This window comes from Loxodonta africana, chromosome 2, assembly GCF_030014295.1.
Source record: "Loxodonta africana isolate mLoxAfr1 chromosome 2, mLoxAfr1.hap2, whole genome shotgun sequence".
Lineage (NCBI taxonomy): Eukaryota > Metazoa > Chordata > Mammalia > Proboscidea > Elephantidae > Loxodonta > Loxodonta africana.
In genome coordinates this window covers 10,012,918-10,035,536 of record NC_087343.1, presented here as the reverse complement: position 1 = coordinate 10,035,536, position 22,619 = coordinate 10,012,918, and positions in this window count along the sequence as shown.

Below are 22,619 nucleotides of genomic sequence, written 5' to 3'. Positions count from 1 at the left end.
AAAAAAAAGACAATGTAGGCCCAAGCGTTTTCTTTGAAGAAAAAAGTAACTGGCGGAAAGTACCTTAAAAAACTCTTCCTTTCCACTCAGTAACAAAAAGGAGGCGTAGCTAACAAAGACCTCCAGCATTTTCCAAGGAACGTGAAAGGAACAGGGAGGGATGTGGACCTAAATGACCCTCGTACAGAAGGCATAACTCCCTTACGCTGGGATCGCTGTCATTTCTAAACCTGCCTTGGAATTGACAAGTGTGCAGAACGAGCATGGCTTAAAGATTTGAGATTATTTCATCATTTCTTCTTTTGCAATAGTGTATTTAAAACATTTTAATCTGAAAGGCATATAGACTGCGCTGCGGAAGATGAAAGATGACTCGGAGTGGAGCACAGTATGAGGGTACTGGTAGGTTCACCCACCAAGGCCAAAAGCTTGAGCTCCTTTGGATTTCTGGGATGGAGGAATCAGATCCAGGAGGAGCTTCGTCTCCAGGGACCATTCCCCAGACTGGGGGCTGTCGGCACTGGCCTCCAGGATGACGGTGTGGACAAACCGTGAGGAATCAGACAGGCCAACAATTGACTTGCATTATTCAGTGAAACTCTGATGAAAGGTATGCTACCACCTGGCAGTGTATTTTCAAGGCAGTCACCTTTTGTTTTGGGATGCATATTTTAATTTCAACAGACCTTTTTAAAAAATATTTATCAATTTAGAGCATCCCAAATAATCTGGTATTTATAAACAAACTACCCCCCCAATCTGTTGAGATACCTAATTAAAAAAAAAAAGTCATCTTCTTTTATTTTTAGAAATAACAACACCAAGGAAGAGGGAAACGTGTGGTCAGGAAACGAGTGCCCCTTTAAGCGCCCTCTTCCAGATGACTCTGGTGATCCATCACGGCAGCTCAGAGGGACTGTCGCACTGTGACGTCTCCCAGGATGCACCCAGCATTCTCCATCCCAATTACTCTCAAATCAATCATCCTCATCAGGAGGCTCACCATGCCTGATGGCTGGTGGACAAATGTTTTGGCTTCTGGGACGGAATGTTAGCAATTGCAAGAACTTGGATTAGGAAGGTTCAACGGACAGGCTTGTTAAATTGTGGTAAAAGCAGAAAACATAGTAAACATTCTTGTTGAAATACTACACTTTGATCAATTTCCCCCCTAATTTTTCATACCAGAGACAACACTAAACAAATATTTTCTTACTACATCTCTTCTCGGAGACTTGTTTTTCATCCAAAACATTTTTGTCATAGCGCCCAATGGATTGGGGTATTTATGAAACCCTGAATGTTATTTGGACATTTGTGCAGGTGGATCAGACATCAGGGAAAGCAATGCATTACAAGCTTCACTCAGGAAGCTTGATAGTTAAAAACACAGGATGTCCATGCATGGCTCATGTTTAAAGACAAGTTCAATTGTAACTTCAGACACTGCTTAACACGACCTCCTTCAGGCTTTGTTAAAAGAATAAATGGTTTCTAGTGTGGTGGCGTGGTGGTGGCGTGTGCAGTGGAGTCAGTTCTGACTCATAGCAATGCCATGTGACAGAGTAGAACTGCCCCATAGGGTTTTCTAAGCTGTAATCTTTACAGGAGGAGCTGAGGTGGTGAACTGGTTAAAGCAATCAGCTGCTTAAGGAAAGAAAGGTCAGCCTTTCGAAGCCACCAGCCAGCCATCAAGAAAAAGATGTGACAGTCTGCTTCTGTAAAGATTACTGCTGTGGAAACCCTATGGAGCAGTTCTACCCTGTCCTGTAGGGTTGCTGTGAGTTGGGATCAACATGATGGCAGTGGATTTACTGGGTTTCTAATGTTTACAAGAGAAGATCACCAGGTCTTTTCTCCTGCACAGCCAATGCGGGGGTTTGAACCGCCAACCTTTTGGTTAACAGCTGAGAGTTTAACCATTGTGCCACCCAGGGCTCCTTTTCCAGTGCATAACCCATTGCCATCAAGTCAATTCTGAGTCATAGTGACCCTACAGGCAGACTAGAATTGCCCCATAGGGTTTCCAAGGCCCTGCTAGTGAAATCGAACTGCCAACATTTTGGTTAGCAGCCAAGCTCTTAACCACTGTGCCACCAGAGCTCCGCTGTGCAGGTCTTAGTAAATACACTACGCATATTAACACACATTTTAGGTTTTCTAATCTTTTCATGGTGTATATCATATCATCAATTATTTTCAATATGTCCACATAATGTAGTGTTTTTGGAACAATTCATCCCAGATGCTTGCTTCCAGCTTACCTTAGCACATAGTTATACGTTTAACCTGAATATATCTCTTTGTATGTTTTTTTGTTTGTTTAAAACTGAAAATCATGACTCAAAATTGCCCATATTACACAGAGATGGTGTGTGATGTTGTAGGCAAGTACTTAGAATATTAGACAAAACCAGGCTGTGGAGCCCTGCCTTTGAAATATGATTTAAAACAGAATTTATAATGTCGCAGAATTACATAAAACTGTGTGAAATTGTGCAGATAATCATTTAAATCTCCCTACATGAAAAGATAATTGCTCCAGAAATTAACTGTACCTGGGGTTCATTCATTTGGTCATGGCTAGTTTCTTATGTAGTGATGATTTGATATTAGAGCTAATTAAGATCAGGTCAGAGTTGCTGAAGGTCAGGCATTAATGTGCAGGATCATTGAAATGATAATTATAAACAGATTAGGAAGCCACGGTCTTTTATAAGGGGTTATTAGATAATTACTGTGAGAGTGTATGGCTTACTGTAATAATGGATTATCGACTATTACAGCGTTTTAAGGGTGAGAGTGTATTACTTCCTCAAGGACTAAAAAATAATGTTGTTGAAACTCAGAGCTCAGTAAATAAAGTGGAAGGACTGTAGCTACAATCTGTTTTCTCACAGAAGGATTTTTATTTTAAGAATGTGCCTCTTATCACCGGTGTTTCTTTTGTTTTACTACATATGGAGATTGCAGGTCTTGAGATACCCAGAAAAACCCATGGTCTTGAGATAGAGGAGAAAAAATTAATATTAGAGTCCTTGGGTGTTGCAAATGGTTACTGAGCTCCACTGCTAACTGAAAAGTTGGAGGTTCAAGTCCACCCATAGCCAACTTGGAAGAAAGGCCTGGCAATTTACTTCTGAAAAAATCAGCCATTGAGAACCCCATGGAGCTAAGGTTCTACTCTGACACACATGAGGTCACCAGGAGTCAGAGCCCAATCTACAAAAATATATATATATATTTTTATTGTTAACCAAGGAAAACAATGAAATGTGTAAGATTTTTCTCTCACACTGGCTCATTTATAAACTCTTCTGGACACTGTAAATCCATAAAAGGACAGAGTGGAATGGACCATGTTTAAGCACACTTTGGTATCTTCAAGCACAGGACTGCATTTTGCTTGTGTGTGACTTTCCCTGGGCAACATTTCAGTAATGAAATGGCCTGAAATTCCAGAGAGTTTAAGGGACACTGAACTGTGGTAGAGGTAAGCAGAGACTCAGAGCCTCGGGATTATATGGGACACAATGTTCTTGAACAGAAGTGATGTGGTAAGCATATGCCTACAACACTTTTACCTCAGGTAACGCCACAGAGGTAAACTTCCCTGAGAAATGCACCCAAAAGTATGAAGAAATACTTGGGTTCATTTGAACATTCTCCCCAAACTGAAGATACCCAAGTTTCAACACCTCAAATCTAGGTACAATTTTAATAAAATGACACTCTTTTCTTCTGAGCCTTCATCCTTTCTGGAACAAATAGCAGTAACTTTTGACAAGTGACATTTATGATATGGGTCAGGAAAACAGGTTGAAATCACGCGATACAGGCATAGTTAATTCTGCCTCTCTGTATATTTGTCAGTCCTTAGGAGGGCTTCCAAGTAGGTCATCTAATTGGGGGTGGAGAGGGGAGGTGTTTTTATTATCACAGATGCTTCAGTGGCTGGAATGTTCTGAGAAGCTGGTGATGCTGGGTCAGGGGTTGACACCCTTGGTGATGTGGCCTGAGACAGTTGTGGTCAGTTAGCAGTGGCTACCCAAAGTCTGGGCTCTTCTACTTTGCAGGGACCAGTTGTGTAGACATCCAAGTACCTGTCTGCCTGGAAAGCACATTGTTTTTGGTCAGATCTGCTGTGTTAAGACATTTGAGATCTGAAGCATGGTTGGGGATGGGAGGAGCCCTGGTGGCATGGTGGTTAAGCACTTGGCTGTTGACCAAATGTCAGTGGTTCAAATACACCAGTTAACACATGGGAGAAAGATGTGGAAGTCTACTTCCATAAACTTTACAGCCTGGAAAACTCTATGAGGCTGTTCTACTTTGTCCTATAAGGTCTCTTTGAGTTGAAATCAACTTCACAGCAATGGGTTTGGGTCACATGCATCTGCTCTACCTTCTGAGCTACAAAGGAGTCAGGGACTTCAGGTCTTTCTCCCTGAGAGACACAACTGAGCACACACTTTACCAGCCCATGATGTTTCTGTTTTCAGCTATTTAATTAGTGATTCTCAGTCATGTCTTAACTGACTCCTAGTGCTTAGAAGGTACTCACCCAAGCTCCCGACTAATTACTTTCAAGTGGTGATTCTTGGAAAAAAGTCTCAGTTTCTCCAGTTTCCATTTCCTGCACAGGAATGTTTGGAGATTTTCATAATCCACGGTGGATGGCTATGATACAGGATACAAGAGAATTTATCTTGTTGTCTTTATCTGTATACCTGGGGAAGAGTATGTTCCTTCCTGTGCCATTTGTATCCCTTGAGTGTATCCAGCAGGCAGCATATCCTTAGCATACCAGTAACCAGTTGCCATGGAATCAATTCTGATTCATGGTGACCCCATGTATTTCAGAGTAGAACTGTGTTCCATAGGGCTTTCAATGGCTGATTTTTCAGAAATAGATGGCCAGGCCTTTCTTCTGAGGCATGTCTAGGTGGGCTCAAGCCTCTAATCTTTCAGTTAGCAGTTGAGCTCATTAAAATTTTGCACCACCCAGGTACTCTCATCTTTAGCATATCAAGGAACAATTCCACCTCTAGAGAAGGAACTCCTCACAGCTAGCTCCAAATGGGCCTTTTGCTTATAATTTTGGGTATTTGCCCAACTGCACAGGAAGATTATATTTCTCTTTATGAAAGAGGCTTAATTAGGAAACACACTTTGCTTGACACTTTTGTGTTGTTGATAGCCTCAAGAAAGGTTATGAAGAAGACACTGGTGTTTGTGGTCAAGCTGCCTGAACAGCCACCATTCCCTCAAGCAAGTGTGGGGAGAAAAAGCCATGCAGTTAAAGACTGCAGACTGTGTCAGCATGTCATGCTATTGTACATCAGGCGGCTATGAGTCAGAACCAACCAAGACAACATTTACTGCAAGCTGGAGCTTCTAGTAAAGCTACTGGAGCCCCCACAGTCCCACCCTATGGCAGCTTCATCTGTTCAAATGCAATGAAACCCCCAAGGTGCACATTTCTACAAGTGTTCTTTTGTGGATTTCTCTTGCAGGAGCTATAAACTGCCTGATTACAGCTCAGCATTTCTCAGAAGGCCTGCCAGGGAATGGGATAGCCATGGCTAACTTAGCTGCACAGTTTTGTAAAGGAAGCCAGGAAAAATGCAAATTTTGTAATGGCTTTGCTCTTCCTGTGTAGTATGGATAGGCTGCAGAATCAATTGCTCAGATGCAAGTTCAGGTTGAAGCTCAAGAATATTCAAACAAATCCATAAAAGTCAAAATATGACCTTGAGTATATGTCACCTGAATTTAGAGACCATCCAACAATAGATCTGACATATGAATGCTAATGACTGAAGACCAGACAAGTGGAATGACATCAATAACATCATACATGAAGAAAGCAGTAGGTCATTAAAAATACAGGAAAGGGAGAAAAGACCAAAATGAATGTCAGAAGAAACTCTGGAACTTGCTCTTGAACATTTATTAGTTAAAGAGAATGGAAGAAATGATGAAGTAAAAGAGCTGAACAGAAGATTTCAAGGTGCGGCTCCAGAAGACAAAGTAAAGTATTACGATGATATGTGCAAAGACCTGGAGTTAGAAGGGAAGAACATGCTCAGGATTTCTCAAGCTGAAAGAACTGAAGAAAAAATTCAAGCCTTGAGTTACAATGCTGAAGATTTCTATGGGGAAAATATTGAATCACATAGGAAACATCAAAAGAAGATGGAAGGAGTACAGAGTACCTATACTAAAAAGAATCGGTCAAGGTCCAATCATTTTAGTCAGTAGCATATCATCAAGAACCAATGGCACTGAAGGAAGAAGTCCAAGCTGTATTGAAGGCATTGGTGAAAAACAAGTTTCCAGGAACTGACAGAATACCAATTGAGATGTTTAAATAAACTGGTGCAGTGCTGGAGGTGCTCATTAGTCTATGATAAATTTGGAAGACTGTTACCTGGCCAACCAATCCAAAGAGACCCATGTTTGTACTCATCCCAAAGAAAGGTGATCCAACAGAATGTGGAAATTATTGAGCAGTTTTTTTTTTTTTTTTTTTATCATTAACATCACACTCGAGTAAAATTTTGCTGAAGATCATTCAAAAGCTACCACAAACACCAACGTCATCTCCATTACCTTTCTTGGGGCTATCAACAACACAAAAGTGCCAAGCAAAGTTTGAAGAAAAAAATGAAAATGTGGATGACTCTGCATTCTCAACAGCTGAAAATTCTGGCTTTCCCTTCGTTCCCATGACCAGGTTTCTAGTTAGTGGAGGGAACACTAAATAAACTTTTAAGTCGCAAAGTTCAGGTTGATAATTTTAAACCTCTTTATCCCTAGTCAACACATTTTTGAGCTGTGGTGTTGTAGAACCTGCAAGTCGCTCTTCTGTCCTTTTCTCAATCTAAATGGTTACTGGCTCAGAAATCCTATTTATATCAGTGAATGGCCATCAGAATCAAGGCCAAAAAAAAAAGCTCATTTCTTTGGAAAGGGATATTAATAAATACTTTCTGTTCAGGCAGTTTCCAGGGAATGACTCTTTATGATTATTTTTAATTTTTAATTAAAAATACATTTTTGGCTTAGTGGGGTTATTTCCCTTAGTCTATGTGCTTGTGAAACTTGGATAATAAAAAAGGAATACAGAAGAAGAATTGATGTGTTCAAACTGTGGTGTTGGTGAAAAATACTACCAGAAGAACAAAGAATTCAGCCTTAGAAGAAAATACAATCAGAATGTTCCTTATACTTGAGGACGGTGAGACTTTGTCTTGCTTACTTTGGATATTTCACCAGGAAAGATTAATCTCCAGAAAAGGACATTATGCTTGGTAAAGTAGAAGGTCAGTGAAAAGGAGGGAAACACTCAATAAGATGGATTGACATGATAACCAAAACAAAGACTCAAATATACCAACCGCCATGAAGATGGTGCTGGACTTGGCAATGTTTCAGTCTATCATATGGAAAGTTGCTCTGAGTTGGAACTGGCTCAGTAGCAACTGACAACAGAGCTGAGTTTTCACTGAAGAGCTGATGAATCTTGACAACGTTCACGTAGAACACATAGACTTCTTACATGAACGAGTGTGTGGGAAACCTCCCTTTTTGGAGGCCTGGGGATGGCCAGTGATAGGGCTATGATTTATAGAACCCTTAGGATGCCTAATAAAGATGTTGGCAAGAATCTGGTTGAGATACCTGCAGAACAGTGTGGCCCTCAACTGAGTGGAGATCTTTGTGTCAGTCTAGGACAACGAAATGCAGGAAAGGAAAGGCCCAAAGCACCTGGAAATTTTGAAGGTAAAATTGTTGCATGTAAAAAATCAAACTAAAATTGACTAAGTTTTTTAGAACAAAAAGCTAACACAGTAATTTGGTTTTTGCTGATGCCGCTTTGTTGACATGTGGCCATGAACTATGAATTCTACACGTGGTTGCAAAAGCTGTTATTTTCTTGTTGGTTTAAAGCTGTAGGCCTTTGTGTGTGTGACGAAACATTTTCTTTACTGTGAGCTTGTGTTGAAAGTTCCTTGTTTGTTTAGGCTTTTCTGTTCAATTGAAATCTGAGGCTTAAGTAGTCAAATTGAAGCAAGACCATGAGAGGATGCTTCCTAAGAGTAATGGTTTCTTTACCCTACGGAACATTACTTTTTGTTTTGTTTTTTGAAACTTGGTGGTTTGGGACATTGTCAGTCTTAGAATCAATCAGTTGTGGTCAAAACTGTGCTTATAACCGAGACTACCAGCCACAACCACCCTGGTTTTAAAGACAAATAAATTTCTTGTTTAATGGCATACAATATGAATGCATGCTACAAAATTGCCATGTGGCATTATTACAATGTAAACACTGATTGTCAAAGAGGCTTACACCCTGACCAGCAGGAGAACTCTAGTAGTTTTTTGTGACACTGTCAGTCTGGTCCATCCAGGGTCTACATGAAATGAATCAAACTTGTCCAGGTAGTGGGGAAGGACATGATTAGGGGACAATGCATTATTCAGGGTTGGGCATAGTATATGTTCAATAAATATTTACTTGGATGATTGGGGATGATTCCTTCATTCCTTTAGTCCCTTGTGGTGCGTCTTAACCTCTAAGATGTCTTTGTCTACATTTATTTGACAAAAACATGTAAGGAAACCCATTGTGTTCAATATCCACTGAGGATTTTCTTTTTGCAATCAAAGAGTTTGGTCAGTGATCAATCAGACTCAAATATGTTGACCCTATGGCCTCTCCTTGGATGCTCCAATTCTGACCTTTCGAGCTGCTCACAAGGGCTGACCCCATCTTCCTCCTCTACTCCCTCACTTTGTCTGTGCTTTGTACCCCCTGTGCTTCCATACGCCTGTCTAAATCCCCATCCAAGATGACCCAGGCAGTATCCACGGTCTGCCAGAGGCGTGACTGTGAATTAGTGTGGGTGAACAGGAACTCCCTGTCAGACACTGGAACAGCTGGGAACCCATCCCTGCCCCCACCCGTCAACGGAGACTGTTAAACAGCTTCCAGCCCAGGGCCCACCCAGGGTGGAAATGCGCCTGCCCTCTCCTTTGAGAGGCCCTGGGGACTCCCCCACCCGCCTGTGTCCATCAGATGTGCTGATGGGCATGAATGGGGTGGAGGGGGGCGTCCCTTGCCTGCTTGCACCTGTCAGCCTAACTGATGGGCAGGGAAAGGTGGGGGAGGATCTCTTACATTCTGTCAACCCAGCTGACAGACAAGCGTAAGTGGGCAAGGCCCCTGGCCTCTCCTAGTCATATGGGGGAGTTGTGCCTTGATTGGGGAGCGGATGAAGGGTTCCGCTTGCTTGGCAGACTGAGGAGATGTATAAACGCACTGGAGGCAGAAGGGCCTATGTAGTCAGAGGCTGGGCCCGTGTGTGTGTGTGTGCATGTGCACATGCACCCATGTGTGGGTGTGTGTGTAAAACTTTTCTTTTTAAGTGAAGACGTGGCCCTACATGCACAGACAGCATATGTGTATTCGCTGAGCCATGATGTTTGTCCTGTAGAGACTGGGGCCACGGTAATCTTTGGTCCAAATGGTATACTACAAATAGGACTTTCACATAATTATGCTTTCAGAAATGAAGAAGGACAGCAAGGGCAATACTTGCTGATTTTCAACTTCAAATTTCTAGGAAAATCACTTTGATATATTTTTTTCATATTTGTAATCAGAACTAGTAAGCTTATTCCTTATCCCCTAATAGTGAAAGAATGTGGTGTCTAAATCCTTCACCCAATGGCTTCAAGTTCTTTCTTTTTTAAGGTGGAGTTCCTTAACCCCAAGTAATATGGATACAGGTCACAGACAGGAAAATTTGTCTTTGATGAGAAGTGTTATGCACTATTGACTTAATAGGTATTTTTACAGTTTTAATAAGTTGAAGTTTCTATGTGAATTAAACTATCGACACATTTTCATGGAAGCCATGCACCAATGATACCCTTTCAGAAATAAGCTTCCTTGACAGGGTTGGCGATGGAGCTAGGAGTCAAGATAGGTGGAGAGGGCTCAGCGAAGAAGCAGCATTGAGCTTATTATGACTTAGTATCTGGTCAGCTATGTACAACCTACAATACAAAATGCTTTAGTGATTCGTCAGGTAAAGAAAACACTTTTGTAGATACTCAAAAAATCTGCAGTTTTCTTTTAGAAAGAGTGTGAGCATTTATTCCAATTTCGTTTTGTTTCCATAAAATAAAACTACAATGCCTATTTCACTTTTCTGGGGAACTGGGTGTCAACAAATCAAGAACAAGCTGTCAACAAAGCATTGCTTAAGACGGAATTCTTCACTGTGCTAAAGATTAGTTTAGATGGAGGATACTATTTAAAGAAGTATGACAACTCTCAAGATTTCCTAATCACATCTTCCTAGAACAATGGTTCAGTAAAATTAATCAACAAGATCACATAATAGCAGAAACTTGTGTGGGAAGATCTAACAGACTGTCAACCATTTGAAGCCAAAGCCAACCCATTATTCAGTCTTATGTGTCTTTTCATCAAAGAATAATGCCAAAAATACCAGGAGACACAGAGCTGAAGCTGGTAGATAACAAATGTATTCCCTTTACTCTGAAATATAACTACTGTTCCTAAGTTTACAACCCTCAATCTCATCTTGATTTCAGAAGATAAGGAATTTACTATGTTTGGCAGCTCATTTTTCATTCTGAGGCATGCCGTGGATTTCTTTCCTCATTGGCAGGGATTTTGTTGGTTTGTACAAATGTGCTATTGTGGCATGGGTCATCACTTAAAGGTTTTCATTATCATTTGAAACATTAACCATTGGGTTACAGAAAATCTGTCTCAGCTGAACCAGGAAAGAGGGGTCTTTATTAATGTTGTGTTGTCAGTTGTCGTTGAGTTTGCTGAAGGCCTTTGTGTGTGGGATAAAACATTTTCAAACAGAACAAAACTTTGCCCAGCTCTGCACCATCTTCATGATCCTTGACATGTTTGAGTACGTGTTCACGTTTAGTTGCCTTTTAATCACGGGAAATGTAAACCTGTACAATGGATACACATTGTAATATTGCTGTTGTCTTTTTCCTTTGGATCCATGAGTTTATACTTTCTCCTGTGGCTGCCCTTGGCTTCAAGTCTAGAAACCTGAAAAGGGCTAGCAAGAAGCATTCTGCATATGTGAATTCCTTGAATGGTTTCCTTTTATTCCCTATACTGGCCATTTTACAGCTAGAGTTGTGGATCCAATTTGGGAAGCCACGTTCACAAACAAAACAAAAACCTGAATAAGAGACTATCTAGGGGAGAGAATCACAAACCACCAAAGTCTGGCAACATCATAATATACATAAGAGTTGAAGAAGCTAGAGTTGTTGAAACTGGAAAGTAGACTAGTTAGGTAGGGCACTGAAGTATTTGAAGCTTTTCTCAAACAAAGTAGAGATTCGATTATAGTCTTGGTGATCTTAGATATCTGAACTAGGACCAACCAGTGATTCAAAGTTCAGGGGAAGAGGGCATGGGCTTAAACAAGGGGCTGCTCAATAGAGCTCTTCTGCAGCACAGTATTCAAGAAGCGTGTTCAAGAGCATCCCTCAGGAATGTTGGCAAGAGGATGCTTTCCTCTGCATGGGCGTTTAAAGTAGAAAAATCTAAGTTTCCTCTGAGGATGTATGATTCAACGTCAAAGCAAAGTGGAAGACTTCGGGCCAGAATGGAGCCAGAATTTCCCTCTTCATTACAAATCCTTTGAGCTTTTTCAGAGTTAACATTAGGAGGGTTTGTGTTAAAATGTAATAGAATAGATTTATCAAGTTTTCCTATGTTGAGTCATGAGCTGATCACATATTCAGTTTTGGTGGTTCTATGTCACCTTGAAGACAGCCAGCTAATGTGAAAGAAAAACGCAATGCGATTTGAAATGGTAAATCTTGACAGCATGAAGAAAACACACCCTAAAGATTCAATAATTCATCACTTTGAGTTATTTATCACCCTCAAAAGATTTCTGAAATCATTCTTTACTGTTTTGCTTGATTAATTCTTTGATCTCCACTGTGGAGATGGTTTGAACCGTGGCACAGACTGTGTTACTAAATGAACAGCGGGGTGATAAACAGGTTGATGTTAATCAGTTAAAACTATAAAGAGACTGAATGAGCAGGCTGGGAACCATGGATTTTATACTAATCATGATTTTGAGAGCTACAGCTGCTATACGTTTGTATATTCATAGAGCTCTTATGTGGCTAATTTGCAAACAAACAGGTCACTGGTGTAATACTGTCTGTGTTGTAAGAAGCCAGCCTGAATTGGCTTACTTGCAGAAGGTACTTGAATTTCTTCAGGGCAATTAGTTGCAAGCCTCTTTATTTGGAGATGAAAACTGTAGCGGTGACTCAAGTTTTACCACTGTGCCTAAGTGAAACTCTGGGGATCACGTGCACTTCAAATAAATCACTAAGTTGAGAAAATTAATCTTCTACTGTGCAACAAACACTTGCGTGTATTTGCAAGGACTAAATTAAATGCTGATAGTTTTTTGCTGTTGTTATTTGTCTTAGTTTCCTAGAGATGTTATAACAAAAACACCACCAACGAGTGTTTTTAAAGAACAGAAATTTATTTTCTCACTGTTCAGGAGGCTAGAAGTCCAAATCCAGGGTGTGGCTCTATTCCTTTTTGTTTATTTCAGCCAATACTTCGAACCAGTTCCTTCAGGTTTGAACCCCTGCTGAGAATTTGCATTTCTAACAAGTTTCCAGGAAGTTATACATAAGAATCACCTGGGGAACTTGTGAAAATGCAGATTCTGATTCAGTATATCTGGGGAGGCTATGCAAATTCTCAGCAAAGAACTTGTTAGAAAGGCTGGTTCTCAGCAGTGGTTTGAACCCGAAGGAACTGATTTGAAGCTCTGGTTTCAGTGCCTGGCAATCCTTGGAGTTTCTGCTGTTTGATGCCTTCACCTCCTTTGTTGTTGGATAGTATCTGTCTTCCCTCTGTGTCTGCTTACTTCTGTCTCTAATCTGCTCTGTACATCACTCAGAAGTGGTCAGGTTTAGGACACACCCTGCACTGATATGGTCTTGTTAAGGTAACAAAGAAAACCTTATTCCCAAATGAGAATACATCCACATGTACAGGGGTTAGAATTCTAACACATATTGGGGGGAGGGGCGATGCAATTCAATCAATAACATTGTTGTTTTAATTTATTGTGGAAAATCCAGACAGAAGCCATGGCATCTTTTTGATTTTAACACTCTTCAGGTATTCCAAGTTGGGGCCCAAAACGTCCAAGAATGGTGTGAGGAAATTTGGTTGATAAAGCTGGGCTAATGGAGCTATAGAGACCAATCCAAATAAGCAACAAACTGAATTATAAACCTGCCTCCTCACAACCATTTTTCTCTCTTAAATGTATACAACAGGCTGATAAAATATTTCCAAGCAGATGAAGTTTCCTTTAATTAAAAAAAAAAAAAAAAAAAAATCAGACTGGCAGATGATTAACATTTAAATACATACATGTGGTTCCTTAATGCCTCAACTCCCTGTCTGATTGCATTTATTTTACCTGGATCTGGAAGCCTAAAGAGCAAGGTCTCCAGAATGCACTCTCCAAAAAAAACAAATGCATTGCCATTGAGTCCACCCTGTAGCACAGAGTAGAACTGCCCCGTAGGGTTTCCAAGACTATAAATCTTTACAGAGGCAGACTGCCACATCTTTCTCCAGCAGAGCAGCCCATTGGGTCGAACCGCTGATCTTTTGGTTAGCAGCTGAGTACTTAACCACTGAGTCATCAGAGCTCCTTCCAGGCTACACTATGAGGGGAGAATTCCTATCCACTCCTGAAGGGTAGAGTAATATAGAGTAATACATTGTTGTTGTTGGGTGCAGTGGAGACAATTCCAACTCACAGTGACCCTATGTGCAACAGAAGGAAACACTGCTTGGTCCTGTGCCATCCTCACAATTGTTGCTATCTTTGAGCTGAAAAATAATATAAAGTACCTGGAGTCATAAAATTCAGGAGTGGCAGAGAAAGGATAAGAACTCAGATTTCTCATTTCTATAGCTTACTTCATCCCTTCCTCCATCTATTTCTTTCTTTCACTGGATTGTGTTATGGCTCAAGTATGGAGGTTACGAAGAGGTTACAGGTTTGTTTATGACAGCACTTCCCAAGTTACAGTAAATTGTTAATCTGGGGAGAAGAAAAGGAGAGTATGAAATGGTGCCATTGTTAAGGAGTTTGGGAAATACTGGGGCCCACAAAGTTAAACCTGTTTCCTTGGGTCCTTCAGCAGCTTTTCATGGTCCACCAGTATGCATACTGCTTCCAAAGAGATTGTGACACGCTGGGCTTCCTGAACTTATTTGATTGTGAAATCCTTTTTTCATGGAATGCCTATTAATATTTCAGAACACAGTATGGAAAACTCTGGCTCACTTTATTAATTTGCTTACCAAACCCTTTCTCCATGGATAAGGCACCGGCAAGCAATATCCTTGGTCAAGTCTGAATTTAGAAAACAAATTCTGAGCCAGTAAAGGCAAATTGGGGACATTTTACCCTTGTGACATTTCTCTTCCAGGCTGTGAATTGAACACCAACTTTTATGATCCCCAAAGTGTGTTCAAGGATCTTTATTGTGTGATATGTCTAAGGAAAAAATCTTCTAATGATTCAGTAACTTTGAGAACAAGTACAAAATGTTATTTGCTCTTCCCACAGCCGCCTCAGGTTACAAAGACCCAAAGAAAAAGGAAGGAAAGAAAGAAAGAAAATCTGAACAGCATTACAGTAATACCCAAAGAAAAATGAAACAAGAACAAAATCCACACCCCCCAAAAAATCCTGCATAAATGTCTCCAGGCATCAAACCATTCCAGTACAGCTTGAACCCCTGCTGAGGATTTGCGTTTCTAACAAGTTCCCAGGTGATGCTAAGGATGTTAGGGAACAATTCTGAAAACCACTAGTAGAGCAGTGGTTCTCAAAATTTATTACCTGGAGATCTTGTTAAAATGTAGATTCTGATTCAGTACATCTGGGAGTGGAAATACAAATTTGGAGCAGGGGTTCAAACTGGAATGAACCAGTTTGAAGCCCTGAAATATCTTTAGCCTAGAATTCCACAAACTTACTTGACACCGGTTTTTTGGAGACAGGAATGGTAATAGAGAAAGGGGCCCTGGTGGTGCAGTGGTTAAGCGCTCAGCTGCTAACTGAAATGTCGGTGGTTTGAACTCACCAACCACTCTTCAAGAGAAAGATGTCACAGTCTGCTTCTGTATTGTGTCCTATAAGATTGCTATGAGTTAGAATCGACTCAATGGCAATGAGTTTGGTTTTTGGTTTTGGTGATACAGAATGGCATCCCCACGAGCTAGTTTTCTGGAACACACTTTGGGAAACATTGTCCTGTAATATAAGTTTAAACATCATTGGGAGACACTTGTCTGAGCCTCCTGTTCTTCCAGTACCTAGCAGAGCTTTAGGCAGGAACAAGAGAGAAGGGTATTAATTGATAACATGCCTTGAACTCTTTAAGAAAATAAAACAAAGCATGAGATACAATTCTACTAGCATTGTTCTAAACTGAGCTGCTATTCAGCTCTGCTCATAATGCTTTCTTTGGCCCTCTCATCCCTTTCCCAGGTGCTGGGGTCATGGCTCACATACAAACTGATTCTAACTGAACTCATTAACACTGCTTAGCACTGCACACTGTATGTGAGAAGTCATTTGATACGAGTGTGGGTATTTCCAGAGTGTAGCTGCTCTGTTTTACAACTTAAATAAATCTGATCTTGACATATTGTGACCAATTGACACTGTCAGATAAGTAACTGTATTGTCATGGCTGTATTCTGACTTTATTAACATATTTTAGAATTTAAAAATTATTAGCAAGATAGTAAAAATAATTTGTAGTTGCAAAGCATGTTAACATTTCCTATACATAGTCTCACAAATTATTTCACTGCACGCCAATGCCCAGCGTCTCTATGCTTTAGTATGGCTCCACGTTTGGCTAGATTTGTGTATCCAACTTGGGTGAAACCTTTCTTCAGCACAGGGCCTCTCTTTATATCAGTATCTTGAAGGATTCCATCTTTTTCTCCTCCTCAGGGTTCAAAATTCTTTTTGAAAGATGTTATGATAATTCCATATATCAATATTTTCTATTAATGATTTGATTAAGTTAAATAGATAGCAATAGCATGTTATATCTATCAGATAGCTAGAATTATCTTTTATAAAATCAAAGTTATTTTTTATATCATCACCACATTCACCATCACCATTACCAGTATAAGCCTAAGTGGTAACAACTCAATAATTTTGAATTTATTAGTGTAGATATTTTGCAGTTCACAGTCTGATTAAAAATAAAAACAAGTTGTTTTATTTATCTTGAAAGCCAAAGAAATATCAAATAATTTATTATTTCCGTTTGTTTAACTTTGGCTTCCAAAAAAACAATTTATTGTAATCAAGAAAATAGCTTTCACAGAAATAACAGCAGCACAAACTGAGCTTTTTCCACGTTGTCTTAATTTCTTACTACTGCCAGAATGAAAAGCCCAAAGTGAGCAGCTTCAAAGAACAAAAGTTTATGTTCTCTTAGTTTTAGAAGCTGAAATTCCAAATCATGGTCTTGGCCGGGTCAGTTTGTTCTGTGGGCCTCTCTCCTGGTTCCTGGTGACTGTAGCCATCCTGGACACGCCTTCTCTACTTGTAGATGCATCTGCCTTCTTTGTCACAGGGAGGCTGTGCCGCATGTCTTTCTGTTTTCCCTTTTTGTGAGACCGCTGGGAAAGAATTAGGTTTAACGCCCACCCTACTCTCATATGACCTCATTAATATAATAAAAGAAAAAACCTATTTTCAAACAGGGTCATGTTCATAGGTACTGGAGTTAGAACTTCAAACTATATATTGCCCCAGTGCCGTCGAGCCGGTTCTGACTCACAGTGACCCTATAGGCCAGAGTGGAACTGCCCCATAGAGTTTCCAAGGAGCGCCTGGCAGATTTGAGCTGCCGACCCTTTGGTTAGCAGCTGTAGCACTTAACCACTATGCCACCAGTGTTTCCAAAAATATATATTAGGGGGACACAATTTAATCCGTAACACACATATTAACAATTTTACATCTATTATTTGTAACAACAGGTTTTTTCAGATGGGGAAACTGAGGCTTAGAGAGGTGAGTAGCTTCTAAGACTGAAGTCAACATCCCAGGCGTCTCTAAGGCTTTCTGATATTCTGTGCTAGTTCATTAAGAAACTCTCAAAGGACAGAATTATAGATATCTAAAAGTGGAAACCCTGGTGACACAGTAGCTAAGAGCTATGGCTGCTAACCAAAAAGGTCAGCAGTTCAAATCCACCAGGTACTTCCTGGAAACTCTATGGGCAGTTCTACTCCATCCTACAGGGTCACTGTGAGTTGGAATAGACTCGATGGCAATGAGTTTGGTTTTGTTTTTTTTGTAATGTCTTTACCTGGTTTTGGTATCAGGGAGATGGTGGCTTCATAGAATGAGTTGGGTAGTATTCCATCATTTTCTATGCTTTGAAGTACCTTTAGTAGTAGTGGTGTTAACTCTTCTCTGAAAGTTTGGTAGAACTCTGCAGTGAAGCTGTCCGGGCCAGGGCTTTTTTTTGTTGGGAGTTTTTTGATTACCGTTTCAATCTCTTTTTTTGTTATGGGTCTATTTAGTTGTTCTACTTCTGAATGTGTTAGTTTAGGTAGGTAGTGTTTTTCCAGGAATTCATCCATTTCTTCTAGGTTTTCAAATTTGTTAGAGTACAATTTTTCATAATAATCTGAAATGATTCTTTTAATTTCATTTGGTTCTGTTGTGATGCGGTCCTTCTCATTTCTTATTCGGGTTATTTGTTTCCTTTCCTGTATTTCTTTAGTCAGTCTAGCCAATGGTTTATCAATTTTGTTAATTTTTTCAAAGAACCAGCTTTTGGCTTTGTTAATTCTTTCAATTGTTTTTCTGTTCTCTAATTCATTTAGTTCAGCTCTAATTTTTATTATTTGTTTTCTTCTGGTGCCTGATGGACTCTTTTGTTGCTCACTTTCTATTTGTTCGAGTTGTAGGGACAGTTCTCTGATTTTGGCTCTTTCTTCTTTTTGTATGTGTGCATTTATTGATATAAATTGGCCTCTGAGCACTGCTTTTGCTGTGTCCCAGAGGTTTTGTTAGGAAGTATTTTCATTCTCGTTGCTTTCTATGAATTTCCTTATTCCCTCCTTAATGTCTTCTATAACCCAGTCTTTTTTCAGGAGGGTATTGTTCATTTTCCAAGTATTTGATTTCTTTTCCCTAGTTTTTCTGTTATTGATCTCTAGTTTTATTGCCTTGTGGTCTGAGAAGATGCTTTGTAATATTTCGATGTTTTGGACTCTGCAAAGGTTTGTTTTATGACCTAATATGTGGTCTATTCTAGAGAATGTTCCATGTGCACTAGAAAAAAAAGTATATTTTGCAGCAGTTGGGTGGAGAGTTCTGTATAAGTCAATGAGGTCAAGTTGGTTGATTGTTGTAATTAGATCTTCCGTGTCTCTGTTGAGCTTCTTACTGGATGTCCTGTCCTTCTCCGAAAGTGGTGTGTTGAAGTCTCCTACTATAATTGTGGAGGTATCTATCTCACTTTTCAATTCTGTTAAAATTTGATTTATGTATCTTGCAGCCCTGTCATTGGGTGCATAAATATTTAATATGGTTATGTCTTCCTGATCAATTGTCCCTTTTACCATTATATAGTGTCCTTCTTTATCCTTTGTGGTGGATTTAAGTCTAAAGTCTATTTTGTCAGAAATTAATATTGCTACTCCTCTTCTTTTTTGCTTATTGTTTGCTTGATATACTTTTTTCCATCCTTTGAGTTTTAGTTTGTTTGTGTCTCTAAGTCTAAGGTGTGTCTCTTGTAGGCAGCATATAGATGGATCGTGTTTCTTTATCCAGTCTGTGACTCTCTGTCTCTTTATTGGTGCATTTAGTCCATTTACATTCAGGGTAATTATAGATAAATAAGTTTTTATTGCTGTCATTTTGATGCCTTTTTATGTGTGTTGTTGACAATTTCATTTTTCCACATACTTTTTTGTGCTGAGGCGTTTTTCTTAGTAAATTGTGAGATCCTCATTTTCATAGTTTTTTGACTTTATGTTAGTTGAGTCGTTACGTTTTTCTTGGTTTTTATCTTGAGTTATAGAGTTGTTATACCTTTTTGTGGTTACCTTATTATTTACCCCTATTTTTCTAAGTAAAAACCTAACTTGGATTGTTCTATATCGCCTTGTATCACTCTCCATATGGCAGTTCAATGCCTCCTGTATTTAGTCCCTCTTTTTGATTATTGTGATCTTTTACCTATTGACTTCCATGATTCCCTGTTATGTGTATTTTTTTTTTAATTAATCTTAATTTGTTTTTGTGATTTCCCTATTTGAGTTGATATCAGGACGTTCTGTTTTGTGACCTTGTGTTGTGCTGATATCTGATATTATTGGTTCTCTGACCAAACAATATCCTTTAGTATTTCTTGTAGCTTTGGTTTGGTTTTTGCAAATTCTCTAAACTTGTGTTTGTCTGTAAATATCTTAATTTCGCCTTCATATTTCAGAGAGAGTTTTGCTGGATATATGATCCTTGGCTGGCAGTTTTTCTCCTTCAGTGTTCTGTATATGTTGTCCCATTGCCTTCTTGCCTGCATGGTTTCTGCTGAGTAGTCTGAACATATTCTTACTGATTCTCCCTTGAAGGAAACCTTTCTTTTCTCCCTGGCTGCTTTTAAAATTTTCTGTTTATCTTTGGTTTTGGTGAGTTTGATGATAATATGTCTTGGTGTTTTTCTTTTTGGATCAATCTTAAATGGGGTTCGATGAGCATCTTGGATAGATATCCTTTCGTCTTTCATAATGTCAGGGAAGTTTTCTGTCAGGAGTTCTTCAACTATTTTCTCTGTGTTTTCTGTCCCCCCTCCCTGTTCTGGGACTCCAATCACCCGCAGGTTATCCTTCTTGATAGAGTCCCACGTAATTCTTAGGGTTTCTTCATTTTTTTTAATTCTTTTATCTGATTTTTTTTCAGCTATGTTGGTGTTGATTCCCTGGTCCTCCAGATGTCCCAGTCTGCATTCTAATTGCTCGAGTCTGCTCCTCTGACTTCCTAGTGCGTTGTCTAATTCTGTAATTTTATTGTTAATCTTTTGGATTTCTACATGTTGTCCCTCTATGGATTCTTGCAACTTATTAATTTTTCCACTATGTTCTTGAATAATCTTTTTGAGTTCTTCAACAGTTTTATCAGTGTGTTCCTTGGCTTTTTCTGCAGTTAGCCTTATTTCATTTGTGATGTCTTGAAGCATTCTGTAAATTAGTTTTTTATATTCTGTATCTGATAATTCCAAGATTGTATCTTCATTTGGGAAAGATTTTGATTCTTTTGTTTGGGGGGTTGGAGAAGCTGTCATGGTCTGCTTCTTTAAGTGGTTTGATATGGGTTGTTGTCTCCGAGCCATCACTGGGAAACTAGTTTTTCCAGAAAATCCGCTAAAAAAAAAAAGCAGTCAGATCCCTATCAGAGTTCTCCCTCTGGCTCAGGCTATTCAGATGTTAATGAAGCCGCCTGGGGAGGGTGGGGGAGGGAACAGAGAGATAGGAGAGTAGCACCTCAGAATATAGCCAGAGTTGCTTGTCTTGCTTGGAATGACTATTATATCTGAGACTCCCGCAGGGCGCGTTGCCTATGTGTGCTGGCTGTGTGGAGATTGCCCCCGGGGAGTCTGACCTGCTGGAGTCACGGTCAGATCCTCCGCTTCCAGCCCCACGCCCAGTGTCAAGGTTCCCCTACTGGGACGGTGCACTCTTGACTCCAAAATCAGTCACTGCCTCCCGGGGACTTCTCGTCCCTCCAGCCGCGTGGCCGTGCCGCCTCCGCGAACCAGTAGGGCCTCCTCCCGGGGTTAGTTCAGATGGGTGGAGCAGGTCCCCGTGCTTGTGCCGTGACCGAGTGTTCCAGCTGGGACGCTGTTCTCCCCGCTCCAATACCAGTCGCTGCCTCCCAGGGACTTCTCCTACCGGCTGCGTCCCACGCCGCCTGCGCGACCTGGCTGGTCCCCTTCCCGGGGTTAGTTCAGGGGGGTGGAGCAACTCTCTGTGTTTATGCTGTACCTGCATCCAGTCCAAATCCCTGCGGGACCGTTCCCCGGCTCGGACGCTGCTCTTTCTGCTCCAAGACCAGTCACTGCCTCCCGGGGACTTCTCCTACCGGCTGCGTCCCATGCCGCCCGTGGAACCGGCTGGTCCCCCTCCCGAGGTTAGTTCAGGGGGGTGGAGCAGCTCTCTGTGCTTGTGCCATACCTGACTGGTACGCTGGCTCCAGGCTCTGGAAACAATCGCTGCTTCCCCGTATTAGTTCGTTCTCCGTCTCTAAATCTGTGTTTGTTGTTCAGGGTTCGTAGATTGTTATGTATGTGATTGATTCACTTGTTTTTCCATGTCTTTGTTGTAAGAGGGATCCGAGGTAGCGTCTGCCTAGTCCGCCATCTTGGCTCCGCCTGGTTTTGGTTTTTTAAGAGGAAGCAAGGACGGAAAGGCATTGTCTTGCGTGCTTTGGGTATGTTATCAGGAAGGACCAGTCCCTGGAGAAGAACATAATGCTTGGTAAGTAGAGGGTCAGTGAAAAAGAGGAAGACTCTCAATGAGATGGATTGACACAGTGGCTACAACAATGAGCTAAAGCATAACAATTGTGAGGATGGCATAGGACCAGGCAGGGTTTCGTCCTGTTGTACATAGGGTCACTATGAGTGAGAACTAACTGAATGGCACCTAAAAAAAAAAAAAGAGGAAATCAATTTCACAAACTTACATTTTCAAGGAACCACAGTAAGAACGGCATAGTCATAATGGTTGATATTTTAGAATTTAACTTAAAAGTGTCTTATTTTGGTAAATTTCATAAAAACACTCAGTTATTCCTATTTGAATTGTGCATATAAAGTCACAGAGAGAGTATTTCAATACAATTACAAGGTTTTGTCTGTTCTTGTTGTTAAATATATATTCGATCAACTAGACCAAGAAATCATTAGGTAAAACATCGCTACACATATAGCAACATTACAAAATCTTTTTAGCCATTACTCTTGGCCCCACATATTATAACCTATTCTCAGAGCCCTCCACAGCCAACCCAGAGACATGCCTTCATTGCCAAGTAAGTTATCTTCACCTTTTTGTGACATTTACCTTGAATGTGTACCGTCTTCTTCAACTAAGACACACTTGGGTGTCTACAGCCCTAGCCTATTCATCTGGTCAAATCTCTCTGTTAGGTCTCCTCCCAGAGGTTCCTAAAGATATCTGACTGCAGAAAGTCCCTTCCAGAAATAGATCTAGAATGAGGGGTGTGAGGCCACCACCCAGAAGGCGACTAGGGCAAGGGACCGTCTAAGAGATAGGGAATTAGAAAGGGAACTAACATGTCTAGGTGATATCACTCACTCAACAGCAAGGTGGATGCTCTCTGGAGAGCAGAAGTGGTTTGGGTTCTTTTACAGCTACAGGGTTTGTCTTATCTATGGCTAGCTAATGTTGGGTGCAGTTT